This window comes from Apus apus, chromosome 2 (genome assembly GCF_020740795.1).
Source record: "Apus apus isolate bApuApu2 chromosome 2, bApuApu2.pri.cur, whole genome shotgun sequence".
NCBI lineage: Eukaryota > Metazoa > Chordata > Aves > Apodiformes > Apodidae > Apus > Apus apus.
Window position 1 is genome coordinate 462,358 of NC_067283.1, and position 24,112 is coordinate 486,469.

Sequence of the window (24,112 nt, forward strand, 5' to 3'; positions counted from 1 at the left end):
GAGGCTTATGAGCACAGTAAGAGCTAAGAGAACATGTCAGTTGTTCATCTTGGAACAAGCCCAGGTGGGAGCTCCTCCTGCCTCTATATTGATACTTCTGTAGAGTTACAGGAATCCACCTGTATGGAAGACAGAAGTGCAGCTCATATGATATATTGCCTTTCCTTTCTCCCTTCTAGAGAAGAACAAGTTATTTTGCTCTTCAGATGTAAACTGAGCTATGAAATACTCTCTTCCATCCCAGTCCTTCCAACACCAATGATCAAAATGCAACTGGCTCTGCTGAAGTAAGACAGGACCTAAGAAAATGGGGAAGCCCAGTTCTCAGCATACGGAGAATCTAGGCATAATAGGGTAAAAAACCATAACAGCTTAAGAGGTGCAAGGGCCACACCACCTAGTACAGAGAAGAAGGTTGAGATGGGGATGAGACAACCAGAAGAATCTGTTCTCAGCTAGCACGGAAGAGCAGGGATGGGAGAGAGCTGCCTGGACTGTGCTGCTACGTACTGTGGCAGCAGTGGAAGGAAATTTTCACTGGAAGGAAAACCCACAGCTTTTGGGCTGCTGGTAGCCCAGCTTCTCAAGGCTTAACAAATTCAGGTTTTGTGAAGTCTGAAGCCACCTGTGCAATGAAATAGGGATGTTTGGATTATGGCAGAACGTTGCCTACTGCAACCTAGAGTTTGTAATGGCCACACCCGTGGAATGAAAGGGCTGTGACCTGCTCCAGTTTGTGATAGGTGTGCCTGGCTGGAAGTGATCAGAGCTGCTGCTTGGCAGTGATCGTGGTGCACTGAAGGCTTTGGACCCTATTGGGGAATAAATTCAGGGCTCGGTGAACAACAAGAAGTCTTTTTGAAGGCAAGAGCAGGTCAGCCCATGGTCAGACATGGGCACTGATGTAACTCACTACTTTTTGCTGTATTACAGCCTCTGCCCCCCAGACACGGGAATTACTGTCCTGCACTAGAACCAGGGTCTACCCCGTCTCAGAGAGCAGCTAGCACAAAGGATCCAGAGGGGAAGAGAGGTGGATTTGCTAAGGAGAGGAAGGAATCTTTATGTCTGTCATATGTCTATGATGATCTGAAGCCCAGGGTAGCTAGGACAGCCCTGAAATTCAAACCGTCACCCAACCTCCCAAAGAAAGCCATTGGGATGCTATTTTATCTTGGAGCTTAAAAATAGCACATGGTACAAGCAGTTGTTTTATATATGTGTGTGTATGTGCCTTTCATCAGGACACGGGATTTCCCCCATCTTTCCCTTTCAAGCTCTGGCCTTAGAAACACACCCACACCCTCAAGTTTGGGAGCAGGGGGCAGAGCAGAAGCTGGGACCTTCACCCCTCACGGACAGGGTGTGCCCTCTTCCACAGCCTGATTGATGCAAGGGGTGTTTCCTCCCTCAAGTGACCAGACATGACAGACACGCCTATTTTTTGTTTTAGTGTAGTCACCATGCTTTGATTTTCTTATCTAGTAGGCCAACGTGTCACATACTCTAATGAGATTTAGAAGCTCTGTAGCTCCCTCCAGTCAGATGAGTGACACACACACCCCTTAGGCACAAGCAGCAACTTTGCTGTCAGCGGCCAGGGGATGATCTCCCTTCCTCACAGATTAACTGGCATAATAGGTTGTAATGGTTTAAACCATGAAGAATGAGGCTGAAAACTCCTCCTGCGTGGTTGTTCTTTCTTCACTTACCACACTGCTATCTACATTTCATCCCTGTATCTTGTCCTCCTGTATACAAGGAGGATTTCTGGACCAGAAGGGCCAGGGTGGAATTTGTTCAGCCACCTGGAGGGGTGGGTGAACTCTCTCCATCTGTCCCTGGGTGCTGTTTCACAGCAAGTCTCCTTCCAGCTACTTCACCAATTCATTAATGGGCCTCCTGTCCAACATGGACATGCATGTGCTCCCAGGACATCCTCTCCCCCACCAAATGTATTCCTTTCCTGCCCCACCTCACCCTCCCCAAGCCACAGGATCTTCTTCATCTCCTGTCAGTCACCATCCACCTTCAAACTTCTCTGTGAACAGAGACAACCATCTTGGAGCCAAATATTTTTCAGATTAATTTGCTTTTATTGACAGGAACAGACTGTAGTGCACAGGGCAAAGGAACAGGTGGGAGGTGGTGCTCATCCCTGTGCTGAAATGTGCAGGAGGTCAGAGTCAGAACAAAATAAAGGTCTTTTGCAACCAAAACGTTCATAGGGTTGGTAGAGTTAGGCTATGGTTGGACTCCATGATCTTAAAGGTCTTTTCCAACCAGGACAATTCTGTGGTTCTGTGACAGGTGAGACAACAAAGCTTTGCTGCCAGGGCCCCAAACGTGCTGCTTGCCCTTCTCACCGTGTCAGCGCTGTGCACACGCTAGTGCTGGGGTTGCTCCCCCCTGCCTGGGGAGGGGACCCACCCCCGGAGACTGCACCAGCTCCAAAGCACTGGTGCAAAGACACCCCCCGGCAGCAGCGCCTCCCCAGCCGAACCCAGGCCCCTTCAGTGCTGGACATCCTCATCTCCCCTCAGCCCCCTGTTCCCTCCCTGCACCCCCTTGGGCCCTTCCCTGCTCCAAATGCCCTGGCCTCCATCTCCCCCACATGCCATCTCCCCTCACCGCTTCCCCTCAGCTGCCTTCCCCCCTCGACAGACACATCCCCCCAGACTCCTCTCTGCTTCCCCTCAGCCACATTCCCTTGGCCCCTGGACCCCTCAGCCCCCTCTCTCCTCATCCATGTCACCCCAGGCCCCTCTCTCCTCATCCATGTCCCCCCAGCCCCCTCTCTCCTCACCCATATCCCCCCCAGCCCCATCTCTCCTCATCCATATCCCCCCCAGGCCCCCTCTCTCCTCACCCATATCCCCCCCAGGCCCCCTCTCTCCTCACCTATATCCCCCCCAGATCCCCTCTCTCCTCATCCATATCCCCCCAGGCCCCCTCTCTCCTCATCCATGTCCCCCCAGCCCCCTCTCTCCTCACCCATATCCCCTCAGCCCCCTCTCTCCTCACCCATATCCCCCCCAGCCCCCTCTCTCCTCAGCCATGGCCCCCCAGCCTCCCGCCCCCTCAGCCCAAAGCCCCCAGCCCCCCCCCCCCCCCCCACGCCCCCCGCCCGCCCCGAGCGGCCCGGCCCCACCCAGCGCCCCCCCCCCCCCGCGCCGCACCCTACCCCGCTGCCCTGTCACCGCGGCGCCGCCTCAGCCCCGCCCGGCCCCGCGCCGCCCGCGCTGCCGGGGATTGGCTGGCGGCGGGCGCGGCGCGGCGCCATTGGCGGAGCGGCCTTGGTCCCGCCCCCGCCGCCAGCAGGGTAGTGCGCTCGGCGTGAGGCCAGCGGCCGCTCCGCTCCCTCCTGCTCCCCGGCCGGGCCCGCGGGGAGAGTGACACTCGGCAGGCGGCTCCGTCCCGGCGGCAGCCCCCCCCGCGCCCCCTCCGCCTCCGGTAAGGGCCGCCGCGGCGGGGCCGGCGCTGCGGGTGGGGAATGAAGCGGGTAGGGGACGCCCCGTTCCGAGCGGGGAGAGGGCGCGGCGCCCTCTGCGGCGATGGAGGGGCGGCCCGGCCCGGGCGCGGGGGGCTGCGGCCTCGCCCTTGTGCGGGGCGGCCGGGGGGCATGAAGCCGCGGGGGGCCGGGGGGGGGGCGGCAGCGCTCGGGGGTCTCTGGTGAGGGGCGGCGGGGGAGGGCGGGCCGGGCGGCGGCGCGGTAGGTGACAGGGGAACTACGGAGCGCGGAGATGGGAGGAAAGTCCCGGAGCATCAAGAGGGCATCTGTCCGGCGAGGTCTGCGGCCGGGTCATCCCCGGGGAAATGGGAGCTGCCGGGGAGCGTCTCTGTTGCAGGGGGGAGGCCGAGGGGCTCCGGGTGCGGGCTGCTGCAGCTCTGCCTGGGGCACAGCCCCGCTCCGGCTGCCTGCCCCGCACCCCTCGGAAACGCGTTCTCTGCTGGCGGGTGACGCTGCCGCTCGCCGCCTTCTCGGTGGGACCTCAAAACTTTTTGTAACGCGGTTTTTTTTCACCGCCGCCCATCCCCGCTCGGCGAGGCTGGCAGAGGCGTTCCGTGAGGGGGTACTTGGGCTGCAGCGGGGGAGCAGAGGGGTGGGCGCGGGGCGGTGGGTGTGGCGGGCGCGGGGCCTGCACGCGGCGCTGCCCGCTCCTCGGCTGATTCCAGCGCTTCTGTCTATTTATATCGGGCTGGGCTGCCTTTCAAGATGGGCAAAACTTGGTTTAGAAGGAGCAGTTGGGAGTTTTTTAGGCAGTAAACGCTTACTACAGCGTGATGTAAGATCACTGTCTGGGGTTTAAACTCGCCAGCAGCCCAGTTTTTGGTTCCGAAGATGCTGTTCTGCTGCCAAACGCTGTTCCCAAGCGTGTGTTGCTGTGGGTCGTGTGCTCTGCTGTGGACTCTGCTCCTCGGAGAGGGGTGTGTTAAATGCATGATCTATGAGTATATTAAACCTGAATTTAGATGTTGGGTCTTGGTTCTTTTTAGGTTCTTCTGATAACTCTTTAGTTTCATTGCTCCCTCTCTTATTTCTTTCCTCCGATTGATGGATTTAACAAATAAACTATTTTATTTTAGTTTTTTACATGAGTGGGGGGCTTTTTTCTGTTTGCTCGTTTTTATTTTTTCTTTTAAAAGCTGGAATCTTCCATTCAATGAACTCTGCTCTTCCCAGCATACCATTTCAGCAGAGTAACTGAAAGGCTTCTTGAATAATATAATAGACACCTAAGTGCCTCCTCAGTGTTTCAGCCTGTGGAATAGCAGGCCTTGCTCAGTGCCTCCCTGTGCCCCCATTGCCCAGGGCTCTGTCTGTGATGCTGCAAAGGACAGGACTGTGCTGGAGTTTTGCAACTGCAAAGCTTAGTTCCCCTTTGCCAGGGCCTGGTTATTCCATCTGATAATGTATGTTTTATTGGTGTTATATATAAGGTACTGTTGTAGCTTGGTTAGTTTTTCCTTTATTTGAGAAAGACAAATAAACTGTAACTCAGAAACATTCAACATAGCAATGCAGTTGTGGTAAGTGATACTGGCTGGACTGAACTGCCTGGGTTAAAACTGCTTTAAGTTTCTCTTTGTTTGGTTTTCCTAATGAGAACTGATGAAACTTCTGATTGTCTTCTCAGATGCAATTTGGAGGATTCATGGACTCATTTTTTCTATTCAATTTGAATCTTCTTTTGCCCTCCTTACGTCAGAAGAGATGGGCTTTTTCAGTTTTTAAAAAGAGTTTAACTGGCTTGCTATTGCAATAGCAGCAATGTCCTGTGTCCTCTCTTTTCTTTGGTAATAATTACACGTTAGTGGCAAATAATAAGCTTGAAGGCAGAATAGTTGATCTGTTTGTGAATTGTTGACTCTAAAACTGAGGGACATGGATATTAAGTCTGTATTGTGTGTCCCTGCAGAAATGACATCAAGGAAATACCAAGCAATACAAAGCAGTGTCAGTAGTTTGAAGATCAGGGCCCTGCGAGTTTAGCTAGGGAGGAGTGTTGCCATGGGGACAGTTTTGTGGGTCACTCCTCGTTCCCCTGAGTCCTCTGGTGATATTAGGAGAGGATTAAGTCACTCTTGTCCTCAAAGAACAGACGGGAGGCCTGTTGGCAGCACACTTGTGCCAGCGGATGCTCCTTGGAGCTTTAATATCTGACTTTATCAGATTGTTTCTGAGAAGCTAATGCCTTGGTCGGTCAGTTCCCATGTTGCCAGCTGGTCATCCCTGGGCAGGCTCCGAGGAGTGCTGAGCGCCACGGCTCGGCTGTGGGAACTGCTCAGCCTTGCAGGGTATCTGGAGATCTGTTTTAACAAGTTGCCTAATTTGTCTGTGGGAAACTTTGAAGGTTGTGAGTAGTGTGGTGGTGTGGGCAGAGGCTTCTCTTCAGGCCTTGCCCGCTGCTTTGTGCGCGCTGGCTGTGGGCATCGTGGGAAGTGGAACAACGAGACCAGGAGGTGAATATCCCCAGACAGGCTCCCACAAACTGGTGCAAGCAACTTGGACTTAACTCTGGTATCTGTGCAGACCATGCCTTGCAGTACTTGGTACGTGCTGTTTAAAGATGGCAGTGCTTCTTCTGAAGTACTTGGGTTTAGAGTGCTCATTCAGTCCCCTTCCAGGGACACTTAGCAGTTGAGTCTAGGCTTTAAACACCAAAGTATTGCTTAAACTGTTTTTTTTTTTCCTTTCATGATATTAAACACCCCCCACACCTTCAATAACATAAGCACAAGGTAACCTGTGCACCAGAAGTGCAACGGAAATAGAAGCAACTCGTTTTTTTCAGAGGGGCAGTAAGTAGGGCTCTGTGGAGTGTGGGACATGACTTGATTTCCAGTCTGAAGCTGGTTTGATGAAGTCTAATGAATACTCAGTTTAAACAAATGAATTGCATGTTCTTTCTGGTGTTTGCAAAAGGGCTGACGCAGCCTTCATTTTGGTGAATGGAGCTGTAATTATATTTGAGGTCCCAGGCCCTGTAGTATTTCAGTGGTTGCCTCTCTTCCCTAGAAAGAAATGGATCTGAGCCATGAAATCAGATTTGAAATCTTGCAGAGTTCAGGTGTAGTTTGGACCCATCACTGTTGGCACTCTGTGCTATTCTTAAGCTTACCTCATGTTTACGAAACTCCACTGATATCTTCAGCTAATAACTCAGTATTTAAGCCACATTTGTCTCTCTGTGCATAGCACTGATGTGCAGGCTTCCAGATTCTGATATATGCCAAACCTATGACTAAGGGAAACCACTGGTCAGACAGGGTACGAGCCTGTCAAGATGAATTCAAGCTACTTGCAATTCAAATGAAAGTGATGGTTACTTAAAAGCCAATTAGTGTGTAACTATACCTTGTTTTGGTCCAGAAAAAAACCCAAATTTATTTTGCTAGTCCAGACATAGATTGGAAGATAAAATTCCAGTCTCCTTCTCAGAGAATGAGTTCAAGGTATGTTACTCATCATGGTGTTGCCTGTCTGATTGTAGGCAGAAAACCATTGTGTTTTGTGTATGTGCTTCTGGAGTTTCAAAGGCAAACCTGAAGAAGCTGATCTTGCTCTGAAGGGCAGATAGTGACTTCCTGTGGCTTTACGTTTATGCTTCCTGCCCCAGCTAAAATAGATCAATCTCTTCCTTAGTCAAATATTTGTGTCCATGGCTTCCTTGTGTCTTGACAGTGCAATTAAAGTGATTTTCTTTGCACATTCTTTTTCCTTGAAGGCAAATGAAATTATACTCAGCTGTAGATCAGAGAAATGCAGGGGTCTGTGATTACAGCAGACAGAAGGGTGGCAGAACAGCTTGAGTCTTGTTCCTCAGCCATTATCACTGCTATCATCTGCTCCAGAGAGTTCATCTCCCAGAAGAAAGGGATGTACTTTGGATCAGGCTCTTGAGGAGGTGGCATAACAGCTGGGTTGAACAAAGTACAGCCCATATGAATAATGCCTACAGGTAGGCTTGCTCAGCAGGCAAACCCATGTTTTCCTTCTCCAGCCTCCTACAACTCAGAGGCCAGTTTCATGGCTTAGTGTTTTGCACATGTAGAAGAATTTCTTGTGGGAGGAAAAGGTCAGTGAAATCAGTTGCTGTAGGTTTTATATGGATTTTAACTTGGTAACAATATGAATGAAACAGCTCATACTGGTGCCCTGTGTTGCTCCTGGGGTGGCTTCTTACTAAAGTTTCCAAAATTTAAATGTTAGAAACGTCTGCATTTTAAATTTACTGCATGTTCTAACCACAAAGGATTTTGGGCTGGTGTTAGTGTGATGCTGAAGTAGTTATTTAAGCTCTAGCAGTTTTTAAAAATACCTCAGGATTGTGCTAAGGGTTTGGCAGGTTTGTTTCTAAACAAGATCAGATTCAGATTCCTCTGAATAAATTGTTAAATTATGTGTATTGTCAGACAAGCCCATATCTTGTAAGTGCTGGTGTCTTGAGAGCAGAATGTTTGCAGTTACTGCTCAAGAAAACAGGGCAGACCCTGTGCTAAAGGGAAGTGTCATCTACTACCTAGATAGAAAATGGATGTGCATGTTAGAGGTGGTATATTCCAACTCCATAGTACACATTCTTCCCTTGAAATACCTGCTGGAAGGTTGGAGGATGGGGGATTATCTATTCAGTTGCTCTCCATGCATCCCTCCCTAGAAATGGGGAGGGAAGGGTCTGATTTCTTCCCTGCCCACTCAACCTCCTCATGGTTAGAGAAGACTGGTCCTCACTGCTCTTCTAATTCTTGCCTGGCCTCTTATGACTTTTTCCCTGGCAGAGTGGCAGCAACTGAACTAGCAGTTCTCTCAAGGACTAGCAAGATACTAACTTTGAGATAAAGCTGGCAATGTCCCTGTGATTTGGACAAAACTAGAAAACAAAACAAACCACTTGTAGTTGCATTATTCAGGCAGGTTTGTGTAATGCAGTAGGCCCTGTATTAGCTTTCCTTTGGGAGGATTAGATTTCTAGTCTCTTGGAGCTGTAACTTTTTTTGTAAAGAGACTTTAGTGTAGACAAACACAAGTCGGGAGTCTTTGTACCCTGCCCAAAATTACTGCATTGGCACTGTGGAAGATTTGGTATGTGGGTGGAAATAAGGTTAAGTATTAGGTATACCTTTGCGTGCCGGATGACGTGACACACATGGTGCAGCTGGAGATTAAACTGGGATGAGCAGTTCACTCCTGCATTCTGGCTATCAAGCTACTCCTTGTGTTGCTGCAGGAAGCCTCTAGGAAGAAGTATGCAGTTAATCACATCCATTAGCATGATTAAAAACCTGATTAGCCTGTGTCACTCACTCCCATTCTCCACCTACACTTCACCCCTTTTATCCAGAGTATTTGCAAGTATGAGCATAAACCAGACTCAGAACAATGCAGCCTCCAGCCCAAGGGATGGTCACTGGGCTTTTAAATATGTTAACTAATTCTGGGCTTGATATTGTTATAACAGGCAAGTTCTTCAGTAAGCCGTGCAGCTGCTGGCTGAACATAAAATCTTACAAATCAGCCCTTCACAGATAGAGGATCCTCAGCAAGATTGCCAGGAATCCAGCTGAACATGAAGTAGGCTTGTCTTGCTAGTCAGTCAAGTGCTTGTAGCTTCCTAGTGTTTCATATCTAGCATGGAGGAATGTTTTAACACCTCCATCCACATTTGATGCTGATCTCTTGGTGTTGGTCGGCATGTTGGATCAGTCCTGTCCTTGCCTCTAATGGCCAGGCCTAAAATGGGCTGGAGAGAGTCGTGCATAGCTGGAATTCTGTGGAAAGGTGACTGGGTTTAGACTGAAATGAAGGCTAAAGGGGGACTGCTTGCAGATAGGCTGCCAGGGTTTTGGCAAGAAGTGGGAAGAAAAGCCAAAAAGGAGGTAATTTTCTCAATTCCTTTCTGCAAAATCTCTCCCTTAAAATTTTACTTGTGGAGAAGATCCCATACATATTAAAGTTAGATCTTTCTGAAAAAAAAAACCCAGCTTCTCTCTGAGCATTAGGTCATCCACTTCCAACACATTCCCGCCTGGGAGTGAGTCATGGTTCCTTTTGTAAAATTGCATTGGAGCTACATCATCCTGGAAAGCTGTTTTTCAGCCGAATTTAGGGTGTTGATACTTGCTTTAAACAAAGCAGAACTTCGGGAGCATTTATCAGCTGAATTTCAAAGTATGTTTACATACTCTTGAGTTACTGCTCCTGAAGTGCTAGAATACGAGATCAATTCCTACTTGTTAGTGAAAACCCTCTGGAGCTGGGGGTGCTGCTTTGCAGTGTGCTGGGTTTTGGTCCCTCCTGCCCCCTGGGGTTTGGAACCCTCAGCTCTCAAACCGAGGCTTGTAGCATATGTGCACATGTAATTTAACTGTTTGAAATGCTTAAAATCCTCTGAAAGGAGCAGAAAAACATAAATGTGCTTTTACTTGTTTGGGTGGGTTTTTTTTCCCCTTTTCTCCCCCCTGCAACTCATCACTTGTTTCTTGCCCTAACCATGGTAGGTCCAACTCAAGATGCTCTGGATACTCAGGCAGTTTGTCCTTCTAGGAGTGTGATATGGAGAGTTTGTTTCCATGTAACAGCTTTTCTTTTCTATAACAAACCTGGATTGAGGTTCCAGCCTTCTTCCACGTTCCACTTCCTATCATGCTGTTTTGCCAACATAACCATCCATGCTGTGAAATGGGTCAGTGATCAGGTGGGATTTCTAGAACTGTTTTAGGAGCAGCATTAATTTTGTTAAAGGGGAAGCAAGTAGTTGGAGAAGAGGATGCCAAACATACCTCGATCTGGCTCTCTGTTGGGGAAAATGTGGTGGAGAAGCACTGTCAGTGGCAGGAGTGGATAAGAGCATTGCAAAGGATGAAGGCTTGGGGTGGAAAATCCAAGCTCAAACCATCTGTACCTTCGACTGGAATGACTGTAGCTGCCAGGCATGCCCTGATGCTAATGGAAATCTGAAAGTTGTGCTTTAGTGACAGTTTTCCTTTAATCCCCTCTGGAAAGTAGCGTGCATTTTCTAAGCTTCTAGCTGTTGTTAGTTTAACTGTGACTGGGCACAGTAAGGAGAAGAAGTTTGTGTTTGGTGACAGGCTCTTTGTCGTGGGTTGGGCTAAAGGTCCCCCTGCTCCAGTAGGTGCTCCTGACAGTGACTAATGAGGTCTGCTCAGGAAGTTCTCACGTGTTCTGCTCCCATGTGGGTAAGTATGGCTCCATCTACGCTTGAGTAGTCCTGTGAAATCATGAATGGCACTGGGTCTGAATTGCTGTTGGAAATATGGAGGAAAACCTTACTGCAAACAGCAGCTTAGGGAAAGGTTTTGGAGTGTCACTGTTTGCACTGCTACAGCACTGCAAGTGCTCAGTTCCTGCCTGAAACCTGAGGAGTGTCTGCACTGCGGGCCCTCGCTGCTGGGCTGGAGTGGTGTTAACAGGAAAGACATGAATATTGAGTTGGGAACTGTTATTTTGGTTGTTGCTGATTGCAGATTTGTCCTCTCATCTCTTTCTGATGACCCTCAGGGTTGTTTTTTGGTGTTTTTTTTCGTGTGTGTGAAGTTTGGTGGGTTTTTGTGTTTTTATTTTTAAGCCCTGAGTATTCTACTTCCCTCAGTCTTCCAACTCTGTAAAGGCTCTTTCTCTTTTGCAGTTTTTATTAAGCCTGGTGCTCTTTTTAAAGATGTTCCTGTGCTTCTCTCCACTGGTTTAAAGGAATCTCAGAACAGTTTTTCTGCTGTCCATAGATACATAATTAACAGTAGTGAAAGTAACTGGAAAAGCACAAAGACAAAAATCCACAAGCCAGCTCCAGCAGAGGCTTCAAATTAGGCTCTGCAGACTCAAGAAGCAGAGAGCGAGAGACAGAACTGAGTCCCCAGCTCTTCCTTCCTTTTGACTTTTGTGGTGGTAGAGAATTGCTTTTCTCTTTGGTCATTAATCAAGCAATTAGAAAAGGGGTTCTAGATGTTAATAGCTGGATGAATCAAACTTCTGAAGTAACAGGAGCTGTGGATTTTAAAATGATTTAGATGTTTAGTAGTTAAATATATTGATGTTGGGGATCTAGTAGAACATAACATAAGTTATCGATGCATCAGCTTCAGAAGTATTGCTTTGGTTATAACTTCATATCTGCTAATGTTTTCTTTTTATCCCTAAAAAGGAAAAGAGAAACCTCTGAAAAGAAAGGTGGGATGTGAAAGGAAACCTTTAAAATGGTCTTGAGATTCCAGAGGAAACGTTTAATCAGGACAGCAATTAATACCTGTGATTTGAGGGGCTCACAGAAGCTGCTGGGTGGGAGTTGGTCCCACCTACACCAGCACAGACAGACCAAGTGCTGGGACATCACCAGGGTGTCCATGGAACTGGGGATCAATGTCAAGGCTTAAATCTGGCACAAAATGCTTTTGGGATGACATGCCATCACACTTGTCACCCAGTACATGTATCAGGTCCTTCCACTGTGACCCCACGGTGATGGGAACTCTGTAGGCTGCTGGGGGTGGCTCAACCTCTGCTTTATGTAACAAACTTGCATTTACCTATAAAGAGACAATGTACCTCATCTGCAGCGTTGCTTCTTCCAGGACATCTTTATACTTAAAGCATATATATTATTTTTTCTGAGCTGAATTGTAACCAATTTAATCTCTTACAACATGGGAATTAAAGGATATATCAATTTGAGGGCCAGATTTTTTTTTAACTGGTCATTTAAGGTAAAACATACTTTTTTTTTTTCTGCATTGGGATTTGGAGAGAGCATGTAGGGCAATAGGATCAAGTGTCACATTGGGGATTACATATTTGTCCCAGGGTGACCCTCTTAGTAGCTTGCACTGGTGTAATTTGGTGAATGGCTGACTGGATTTATAGGGATGTATATCTGCATTAGCAGTGGTTTGATGTAACCTTAGCTTATTTACTTTTGGTCCAACCTATTTTCAGCTTGGGAATTCACTTTTAAGGACAGACCCTATAATTTGCCTCAGGCAAATTATAAATTGCCTCAGGCATTTTCAGGCATGTATTTCTTCTTAAAAATAATGGTGGCTTTACTAGAAATAATAGTTCTACATCTGGACTTTGCTGGAAGCTTCTGTGAAATGTCCCTCTCCTGTCATGAATAAATACGAATTTTGAAGAGTTGGGGAACAGAAATAAACTCCTTGCTATTCCAAGCTTAAGTTTTCTCCAGTTGAGATATTTAACTTGCCAAATGACCTCTAATGGCTGGTGTTGCTAAAAGACACCCCGTGGGCACATCCTTGTCTCTAAACATAATATTTGCAGGCTCCTCGGCATCCAATAATGGTTATTGCTGGAGACTGTAACTTCAGTGGAATTTTGCATTTCATTCTAGTCTCTCCTCTCTGCTGGCAGCATCTGGAGTCATGATCGGTCTGGTAACGTGGGGTTGGGAAATCTTCGTGAGGCGTTAAACAATGAAAGCTGAAATTGTCCACTCACAGCAGGTAGCTATGGTGTTCATCACATCTCCTTATGTGTTTGATAAAGGCTGTTAATTCTAAATTATTGATTGGATTTTTTCTTAATTCCTGTGAACCATGTTTGTGCTGCAGCTTCTCTCTCCTCCGCTCCCACTGCTGCGCTGCTGTCTCTGCTTCTCTCTGCTCTTTGTGTCTGTAGCAGCTGAGCTCACATCTGCCCCGTGCTGCTGTTTTCCTCCATTATTTGTGCTCCTTGCTGACCAGATCCTTTTTATAGCCCCTCTGAACATATTCAGTGTGGGGTGGTTTTCTCTTTTGCTCCAAAGACCTCTTAAAAAATCTGTTGGAGGATTGATTGGGGCATGTAATTTAATAGAGCACTCCTGGAAATCCTGACTCTGGCTGGCATCAGCTGGTGCTGTTCTTACTTAAACGTGCTGCTGGCTTCTTGATGTTGTTTTCCCTGCGGGATTGACTTCCTGTGATAAAATGAGGTTCCCTTTTAAAGCAGAGGTCCATGGTTATATAATGAGAGTAGGAAATGGTCCAAAAATGACACTGGGAGAATAGAAAAGTTATTTTGGTAACTGACTGTTAGACCAGAGAAGAGAAAATATGCTCAGGAGTGTATTAGGAACTTGAATTCTCTTTGGAAAGTGAGAGGGATACATGTACGGAATTAAGTAAGGGAGACCAGGTCAGGGCAGTGGAAGGGAGGTTGCAGTAAGGACAGGGCTGTACAGTGCACATCCAGCATTCCTCTGAGAAGATTTAACTCTTCCCAAAATACTTTTCATCTCCTCAGAAAGCTGCTGTGTTGTTCTTGAGCATGTTGTGTCTTCAGGTTTGAGACTCTTAAGAGCTCAGCTGGCTTTTGTTTTTTTGGTATGAAGATGTGAATAAAGGTTATTATTTTTTTTTTTTAAATTGAGGGTGTGAGTTTGTTCTCCCCCCCATTCCCTAGTAATGCCAGAGCAGGGAATTCCTTTCTTCCACCTGCATTTTCAGTTCCCCCTCACTAGTGTGGCAACCTCACAAAGAATGATGCAGTAGTCGGTAGTCACACCTGTCTTTTTATGCTCTTGGTAGGGCAGTACTGGAATTCCTGAAGCTGTTCACCTTTGCTCAGCAGGGGTGGTAAAGAGGCAGGGATATAAACTCCCAGAGAAGCCAGGTGGATTCTGGCAGGGATCACTGAATGTGCCCAGCCATCCTCATCTGCTGCGAGACAGAGGAGCTCCAACCCAGTGCTGCGCACACACACTGCACTCTGTGCTGTGCCCCCTCTTCTTGCAAAGCTGATGCTTTTTGGATTTAAACTGGAATGTTGATTGTGTTTATTTGATTTAAACTGGAATAATGGTTGTGAGTGCTTTTTGTAGGAGGCTCTTTTAAAGAAATGTGATTAACTCCAGATATTCACATTTTATTGTGCAACAAGATAATTTTCTCTCATCTTGCTCGTTGTTTTTTTAAATCTGTTTTCTCTCTTGCTATTATGTTTTGTGCCAATTTGTGTCTCTCCCTGCCTCAAAGAGGGAATACGGGTAGGGGGGGAGTGAACTAGATCACCATTAATTTAGTTCCCAGTTCTGTTTATTTCTCTCCTGCTTCCTCAGTAACCTGTGCTCAAGCATTGTGCTTTGAAGCAGTGCTGACAATTTAAAGTGTCATCCTCAGTAAAATAAGTGGGGGAATTTACTTCTTTTGGACTGTAATTTCAATCTGACTTAGATATACGAAGAAGCAAGGTTGCATTGTAGATAACATATTCATAGCTCCTGGGGGTACGTTCTGAGGTTAACATACCTAGATTTTGGCAGAGCTCAAGTGTGCTGGTAAGCTCTGGGACCTGGGATACTCTTGAATGGCAGCATCACTTTGGTACCATTTAATTTTTTTCCTGTACAGGGTGAAAAGGGACATAGTAATTTCTGTAGGGGTAATAAATCCATGTGTGGAGTCCAGGTTGAGAGTGACAATTTCTGAAGCCTGAATTTGTGGGAGTAAACCTCCCATTCTGGAGTCATTAGCTGAGACCATCCCTCTGTCTGTCTTCTAAAAGCCTTTTCTGGGTCAGCTTTGCTCTAAGTCCTGTGGTAGTAGAACCCAAAAGCACATTGGTCATTCCAGAAATCAAGGTGCTCTCCTGTGGGACAAGAAAATATGTAGTAACAGCTGCCTTTGTGCATGGTTGTTCCTGAAAGGACCCTCAACTGCTTCCTGGCTGTGATATGCCTGTAGAAACCTTGAAACTGCCCAAGATTAATCAAAATTAAACTGATTTTCTTCCTCTGGGTCTGAGGTATGTTTGTTTTCACTAGTATGTAATTTATCTGTATCCTTATTTTTCAGCAGCCAGATATGCTGACTGTGCCTCTTGCATTTCCCAAATGAAATCTCTGGCAAGCTTCACATCTCCTGATAACATTTTGAGGTGCTGATGTAATCACATGGTCCAACGGGAAATAACAGAGTGCAATAGTTGCTCTTAAAAATCTGTGTGGAATTAAAATGCATTTGCTCTTTTTGTATGTTCTACAGTAAGGGTTTGTGCTATTCAGTAATTTCAATGTTGGTCTTTTTTATTTTTCTTAATTGAAGAGATGTCAATGTATTGAATGCTGAAGGGGAGTGGGGGCAGTCAGGCCTGATGTGTTATGTGTCTTCAACATATCATAAATGTCTCAGTGGGAGTTATTTTTGCAACCCTGCTCTAAAAATTACTCATTGTGCTGAACTAATCTTGCAAATGTGCAAGAGGTAACACACCGAGTACCTAGAAATAGAAGTGCATGGGAGCATCCTGATTGCAGAACTGTAAACCCATGCATTTCTCTAAACTGTTGTAGTGTTACCTAAAATAAACTTCACAATTTAAACATTGAGGAATAAAATGTAAACGCAGATTTGTAAACAATGCTCTGAAACAGGAAAGTAAAATAGAGGCATTCTCTGATCCTGAGTTGTACCTTGCACACACAGATCACCCTGGTAGTGCTGTTCTCTATACTGAATTTTTAACCCATACCTTTAAAGGAAGGTAACTTTTAAAGTGACTTGGGGGATCCCCATTCTGTCCTTAAATTATTTTAATTTTCAAAGAAAAGATTCTTGGATCTAATAGTTTATGCAACGTAAGCTTTGGATCAAGCTGAAGCTGTTACTGGGTATTAAGAGAAGTCAAAATACAAAGGGAAGCTGCATTTCCACCAGCTACACTTCCCATTTACTGAAATCAGACTTTCACAGTAGTTTTCTTTCAGCACTTCTGTTAATGCTTTAGATTCGAGCTTTTTTTTTTTTTTTGTGGGATTGGGGGTAGAAAAAAATGTTAGCTAAGAGGAATAAATTGAATGTATTGGGGGGGGGATAAAATATTGTAGCATGAATAGCAATAGTGTGAAGTGAGTCACTATTGGTTATTTTCATTTTTTTGTTGTCAGTCAGTAAGAAACTGTTACTCTCCCTACGTTCATAGCAGATATAAAAAAAAAATAATCAAAATGTGTTCAGTGTGGCTTCTTCAGAGTCCCTTCACCTGTGCCCCCAGCACTGACCTACTGCAACCACAAGTGCCTTTTGTTCACAGCAGGCAAATAACCTGTAAATCTGCAAGTGCTGGGGTTGCTGAGGAAATAACCCAGCTCCAAAGTCTCTCTCTAAAAAAAAAATAATTATTTTTTTTAATCTGTTGTTACTTTGTCCCCTCAGCAGAGTTTATCACACTTGGAGCTTGCAGGTCGCGCTGATCGCTTTCATGTCCCTCCTTATCTCTTCTGAGAGGTTTTCTTTTAGTCTTTCAGAATACAGGAGCCTTAAGTTCTAGATTAAATGCTTTGTATTGTACTTGTCAGAAGCATAATACCGAAAAAGAGGGGGAGGGGGTACACTGAGGGGGCCACTTCCAACTACCAAACAGGGATGTAGACTGTAGTATGGAATTGACTCAAATCTTATATTTTGTAGCCTGGAGGCTGCCTGTGAATTGTTTTTATTAAATTAATTCTGTTAGTCTGCTATTTTTAAAAAAATAAATATACATATTTAGAAAAAAGAAGAGTTCAGTGTGTTCAAGATGCTCAGGGGATTGATGTGATTAAAGGCAGCCTCTTGCTTTCACGTTTCTTTTGTGTAAACTCTGGGTTAATGAAGTGACTCATTCATTCCGTCCAGCTAAAGCTGAAAGGCTGCGGAGGGGAGTGAATTGCAGGCGGCAGATGCTTGGGGGAAAGAAACAACAAACCAAGCACAGGGCGAAACTTTCTGAACCGTCTGTGTTTCCTTTACAGAGTTGAGACTAGGCAGCCGCTGCCTGGCTAGAGATCTGCGGTGTTGATCGTTTCATAGCTCATAATCAGAGTTAATTTTGATTCCTAAACACTACAGGTCATCTAATTATTGCCTTTGTTCTTAATTTCTGTAATCTAGTAATTAATAAGTGCCACTGCATTTTGATTTGTTTCAGTTTTGTGCTATGCAATGGCAAAGCTTAATCCTGCATCCAGTTTTCTTTTGCATCATGTAGCCAAGGTGAGAATTCATGCATGTCTGGAGTGAAATACTGGGAAGATCTGGAAGGAGGTTCAAAAAGCAGCATGATCCATTGCAGAGAAGTGAGCAGCGTGCTGAGGTGTCAGGAGCTGTGAGTTCTGGCTTATATCCTTAGGACTATTTCTGTTTTTATCCAGCAAGCCTCTTCCATGAAGCACAGAAACAGTTCTTGAAAGAGAAGTCAAAACTTGGAACTCTTGGGTAGGAGGGGACAGACAGATACAGCCTGGCTGGTCTTTCAGACTTCAGCTTGTGCATTTGGGCTTACCTTACACGTAGGAATTGACCCCTCTATGCATGAAGTGCGTGTGGAAGAGATTTGGTTGGGAACATGCTTTCCAGGAGTGGGGTACAGGGCTCTGGATGCTTTCAGGCTGAGGAGGAGACAGACCTGGGGTCTCCAGCTCCCAGGGTGTGGAGCTCATGGCACTTAGAATGGGGAGACTGGAAGTGCTTTGATGTTCTTTCCACTTGTGGCTGTGTGTGTTTCATGTGCTCAAGTGTGTGTGGGGTCAGCTCCTCCAGAGGCCTGTGCCAGGATGCTGAACTTAAACATCTAAGATACACTGGATATTTGGATTCAGCAGTTCCCAGTGCCCTCAGCCAAGTGCAACAGCAGAACTCCAAACGCTGAGTGAAGTTTCCTATGGAGGACTTGGCTGTCTAGAGCCTGACAGGCATTGGAGCAGGTGGTGTAATCCTTGTTGAACAGATATTTTGAAAGGGGTTGTCTCAACTCTGAGCTGAATTTGAGGAGTCCAAGAACAGTATTTGAATTTTATTGGGGAAATTATTTTTTTTAAATGGCACTATGGTCACTGCTTTTATATTTATCCTTTTTCTTGCTCATCCTTCAGCAAGGCTGCCTTGTGCAGCAGCAGCCTTCTCCTTCCATACATTTTATTTTTATTCAGCCTGTGGGCAGTTCAGATTATTTTCTTTTTGGATAAATGCAAAGCCTTACTGAAGTGATGTAAACAGAGTCTACAAGTGTTTCTGCTTTCAAATGCCAAGAAAAGAAACTAAAACACAGAGCCTCCCCCAGCCCCCTCTAATACTTGTCAGAATTAATTCCCTAATTATTCTAATAATTTGGCCCAAAAAATGTAGTAATGTCTTATAAGCATTCTAAGTCCAAAGGGGTAGAAATGTAGGAGGAAAAAAAAGGGGGGAGGGATCCTGGATATTTCCTGAATATGAAAGTGACCCTCTCTGTAAAACATCTTTACTAATTAATCATGAAACAGAACTAACTTTCTGAAGTACCACAGCAAGGAACAAAACACTTTTTGATGAAGTTTGCTGTTGGGAATGATCTCATCCTAGTGACCAGCCCGTCACTGTGCAATGGTCCAACTATTTGCTGAAACAAAAGCTTGTGGGTTGGCTGAGCACCCAGGGCTGAGCACCCAGGGATCTGCCTGGCAGGGCTGGAGGGAGCAGTGCCTGCTCTGCCCGCCCAGCAGTGGGGAGGGGGTGCCAGGGTAGACCTTTTCTCTTCAGTTCAGAACAAAGAGAGAATCTTCAGGTGGGTTAAGGAAGAACTGATTTCTGTGAATTGGATGTCCTAATTTTCCTGGCAGTCACACTAATTTTAAGATTCTGTACAAAATATTTTAATTAAAATTTATATAACAGTGATCCCAAGTGTCCTAGTTTTAAAGTTATTTTAAAGCTTAGTACAGTGAGTCAATAAGGCTTCTGCATTAAATTCACCCTCCTGTATTTTGCACTGAACTGCTGTCTTGCCAGAGTAAGAAATGCAGGCATCATAAGTGGGTTAGAGCATTTATCATGGAATCCTAGACTGGTTTGGGTTGTAAGGGACCTTAAAGCTCATATAGCTCTAGCCTCCTGCATGGGCAGGGACACCTCCCACTAGACCCAAGCCTTGTTTGTCTAACATTCCCTTAGGTTAACTTTGTCAGGCTTGCACAGCATTTAGTGACTCCTGTAGCTGCTGTGTAGTGATGCTCGGAGCAAACCCTGAGATGTTCTAAAGGTTGCCTGTCGGTGTGTTCTGCTGCTGTGGCTGAACTCTTCTGGCCTTCCCAAATTAATCCATTGGGAGGAGACCCCTTCTTCCCCACCCCTCCAACGTGGCATTGCTGTCTGCCGTTTGGGGGTGAGGCGATTGACTTTCAGTACAAGTTCTGCAAGCAATGGAATGTTATTCAGTAGTGCAAGCTACTAGAAGTGGTGTGTGGTGAAATGACACATGCTTTCTACCTTTTTCCATATTTAAAATTATAAAATTGTTGATTTAAAATGTGTTGTTGACTGGAGAACGTTACTGAAGAAGAGCAAACCCCAGCTACTCGACTGCAGCAATTCTTTAGGGAGTGGACAGTTGTATCTGTCTCTCTTGCTGAGTTAGAATTCAGTGATGTGCCAGGAACAAGGTGTGTTTGATTAATTCTAATTCAACTTAAAAACCTGGAAGTTGTAGTTTTCACTGGGTTTGTTCTTTGTTTCTCACCCTTGTGTGATTATTTGTTGTCCTTGGATCCTTTGAGAGCCACATGCTGGTTCCAGCTTAAAATTTAATATCAGTGTGTACGGGGAGCCAGGAAGTTTGGAGTCTGCTCTAATTCAAACAATTTCTGTCAGTTAATGAAATGCTGAGAAGTATGAAAATAATGGAATCCTGTATGGGACAACATAGAATCATTAAGGTTGGAAGGGACCTTAAAGATCATCAGGTTCCAGCCCCCCTGCCATGAGCAGGGAACCCCATCACTAGACCAGGTTGCACAAAACCTCATCCAACCTGGCCTTAAAAACCTCCAGGGATGGGGCATCAACAGCCTCCCTGGGCAGTGAAGAATTTCTTCCTAGTATCTAACCTAAATCTCTCCTCTCTCCGTTTAATACCATTAGCCCTTGTCCTATCACTATCTTCTCTTATGAAAAGCCCCTCCCCAGCTTTTCTGTAGGCTCCTTTCAAGTACTGGAAGGCCACTATAAAGGTCTCCTCAGAGCCTTCTCTTCTCTAGGCTGAACAGCCCCAACTCTCTCAGCCTGTCTTCATAGCAGAGCTGGTTCTTCCCTGGACCCTCTCCAACAGGTCTATGTCTTTCTTGTGCTGAGGGCCCCAGAACTGTACATAGTATTCCAGGTGGGGTCTCACCAGAGCAGATCAGAGGGGCAGAATCCCCTCCCTGGCCCTGCTGGCCACACTTCTTTTGATGCAGCCCAGGATGGGTTGGCTCTCTGGGCTCCAGCGTTCACTGGTGGCTCGTGTCCAGCTTCTCATCAGCTACCACCCCCAAGTCCTTCTCCTCAGGGCTGCTCTCCAGCCGTTCTTCTCCCAGCCTGGATTTGTGCCTGGGGTTGTGCTGACCCAGCTGCAAGACCCTGCACTTGGCCTTGTTGAACTTCATGAGGTTGGCACTAACCCATCTCTCCAGCCTGTCAGGGTCCCTCTGGGTGGATCCCTTCCTTCTTGGGTATCAACCACACCACACAGCTTGGTATCATCAGCAAACTTGCTGAGGATACAATCTCACTGTCCATGTCTCCAACAAAGATGTTAAACAGCACTGGTCCCAATACTGACCCCTGAGGGACACCACTCACCACTTGCCTCCACTGGCACACTGAACCATTGACCACAACTCTCCGGGTGTAGACATCCAGCTAATTACTTATCCACCAAGGGGTCTATCTGTCAAATCCATGTCTGGTCACTTTGGAGACCAGGATGTCATGTGGGACAGTGTCAAATGCCTTGCACCAATCCAGGTAGATGACGTCAGTTGCTCTGCCACCATCCACCGTCTCTGTAGCCTTGTTGTAGAAGGCCACCAGATTGGTCAGGCATGACTTGCCCTTAGTGAAGCCTGTTGGATGTCACCAATCACCTCTTTATTTTCAATGTGCCTTAGCAGACATTCCAGGAGGATCTGCTCCATGACCTTGCCAGGCATAGAGTTGAGACTGACTGGCCTGCAGTTCCCTGGGTCTTCCTTTTCCCCCTTTTTAAGAATAGTGGCTGTGTTCCCTTTTTTTCCAATCAGAGGGAACCTCACCAGACTGCCAGGACCTCTCAAATATAGTGGACAGAGGCTTAGCAATTTCATCCGCCAAGTCCTTCAGGACCCGTGGGTGAATCCCATCAGGTCCCATAGATTTATGCACCTTCAGGTTCTTTAGATGGTCAGCATATTCTACGTGTCTTCCTGTTAGCTGGAACTTGTCTTAGAAGAGCTGGAAGAATCGATTTGTGTTTTTAGAGTCACAACAGCATCTGAACGCAGCAGGAGCGACTGTTTCACCTACATGTTGTTGACTTAGAAATCCCCGAGCCCTGGGTGGCATGGGAGCAGAGCTGTTCATACAACTTTTTGTTTTGTTGGGGCTGCCAGGGAAGTGACACGGGGGATTCATGCTGTGCCCCTCCTACTTATGTGTCAGGAGTGGTGATGATGCCTGGGAGCAGAGCCTGCAGGTGCAGGGCTGCTCTTCTCACGCAGCAGTCAAACAGCTTTGTTAAATCTAGCCAGTGAGCTTAAAATAAATCTTAAAAAAATAAAAATGCAGACAAGTCCAGGTCAGAAGTGACTCCCAGGTGTCTTTAAAGAGCAGCTGGAGCTGAGCAGGGCACGGGGCAGAGCAACGGGCATGGCTCTGCTCCGCACCACCTTGGCGGGCTCCTGCCCTTCTTCAGAGCAGCTTTAGTGGCAGGACTTGGCTGGTTTGTGGCTCAGCCAGGTTGCAAGTGGAACTCTGGATGAATATAGGAACAGCTTTTGTCTTCTTAATGAGTCTGAATCATATGGAACGGACCATAAAGATCATGTAGATCCAACCCCTCTTGTTCAGATCAAAAGCAGGATGGTGTAATTTTTTTTGTTGGTGGTGGTGTTTGCAGTAAGAGCCCACACATGAGACTGATAAGCTTTCCTGATGGGTTTAATGGGTTGAGCTGGCCTGACAAGCCCTTGATCAGCTATCTCAGCACAGGAGAGTGTCAGGGACGTGTGCCTGGGGCCCCTGCCCCTCTCCTTGCTTTGCAAGCCTCAGCTCTTCTGGGACCGTCACCCTGAGTAATCTACCTGCACACTCGAGCAAGGCAAGGCACTAGATTCAAGTCCCCTGTATGGAGGAGGGATGGATTTTTTTTATTAGAAAATTACTTTTTTGGCACTAGTGCAGCTGTTAGAATGGTTTTGTTGGTCAGTAGAGACCTTGCTGCACTGGATAGATGTGCCCAGTATGTGTGAGTGCTCCCTCCAGCATGTAGGCTTCCTGTGCATCCTGTGGCTCTGCAGAGCTTTTGTAATTCCAAAAGCTGTGAGAAACAGGAATCATACAGGTTAAGTATGGTGCTGGAAACAAGTTTTTTTGGTATGCCTGAAGCATTTTCACAAAGGAATTTTTTTTCATTCAGCCACAGTGCAATATTTATTTTATCCCCGTAGTACAATGTTTATTTTACTTGTGTAGCTTTGGATTTCTGAAGATGTTATTTGAGGTTTTTAAGGCAGTCAGTCTGCACTGATTTGTGAAATGAAGTAATGCACATTGTGCTGCTTTCAGTCTTGATGGGAAACTGCTGCTGCTGTTGTTCTATCTCCGGAGCAGCTCTTGGTTTCCTTGATAAGCACAGAACAAGCAACTGAGAGAACAGTTCAATCAATTTCCCTTTGTTTTTGGTATGATTGTTGTGGTAATACTGACAAACTAATACTGCTCCTCTGTCTTCACCACAATAAAACAGGGTCTGTGAGGAAGGAATCTTCTAAGACACAGAATCTCACTTTTTTTCCTAGTTTTTCTCCATCTCACTTCTAATTTACTGTGATTGAATAGCAGTTTGCAAAAATGCAGCAAAATACAAGTGCATGAGTTTTGTGTCCTCCACATCCCTGGCTGGTTTTGCCGTGGCCATAACTACTGAAGGTGTTTTTTTTTGTTTGTTTGTTTTGTTTTTTTTTTAAAAAGGCAACTAATGTTTAACAGTGCATCACAGGGCAGAGTGAACGTTGGAAGAATGATCTTACACTGTAGCCATCTTCTGCAGGGTAGCAGTTAAGAGCCTGCCTGTGTCAAATCCACCGTTATGTGTACCATGTCTCAGATTTTGAAACAATTTGTTCATCTGTTCTGTTTTAGCATGGCTGTCTGCACCTTGTTGTAACCTGTCATCATCTGATGGTAGGTACTAGGACTCCATCATGCTTCACACTGAATTGAGCAAATCTGGTTTTGGGGGCAGTTCATCATGGGAAATTAGTGTTCTTCCTCTGTTCCAGTTAATTTTTTGTTAGCTTTAAGAATTCAATATGATTCTGCAGTTGTAAATAAACATCTGCAGGATTGATCAGGTAATTTCAAGCCCAGTCACTTTGTGTTGAGCTTACTAAGGAGTGACACTGTTCTAAAAACCACAAAAGCCATAGTTCTGGTGCAGAGTATGTGAACATATTCCAGCTCAAACCACATGTTTAATCCCTTCAGAAATTGGCACTGAGTCTTATTCTGACTTCTTCATTTTTTAGCCCACCTGTAAAAAAGGGAAACTTACGTTTTACAGACTGACTTACTTTGTTTGTTTTTCAATCTTAACTCCCAAGAATTGCTCTTCTTGGGGAGAGACAAA

At 46.0% G+C, this 24,112-nt stretch overlaps 1 protein-coding gene across 7 annotated transcripts in view; it reads left to right on the forward strand.

The window, feature by feature from the left end:
- The first annotated feature begins 3,330 nt into the window (after positions 1-3,330).
- The window catches only part of MAP4 (microtubule associated protein 4), a 159,193-nt gene continuing 138,411 nt past the window's right edge, over positions 3,331-24,112 (forward strand). For 4 of the 7 annotated variants that reach the window (XM_051610984.1, XM_051610985.1, XM_051610988.1 and 1 more), the window contains exon 1: positions 3,332-3,453. The gene's annotated coding sequence lies outside the window, so the exon portion shown is untranslated. Of the gene's footprint in view, positions 3,454-24,112 lie in introns of all 7 variants that reach the window. The other 3 variants (XM_051610991.1, XM_051610986.1, XM_051610990.1) reach the window with 2 other exon arrangements.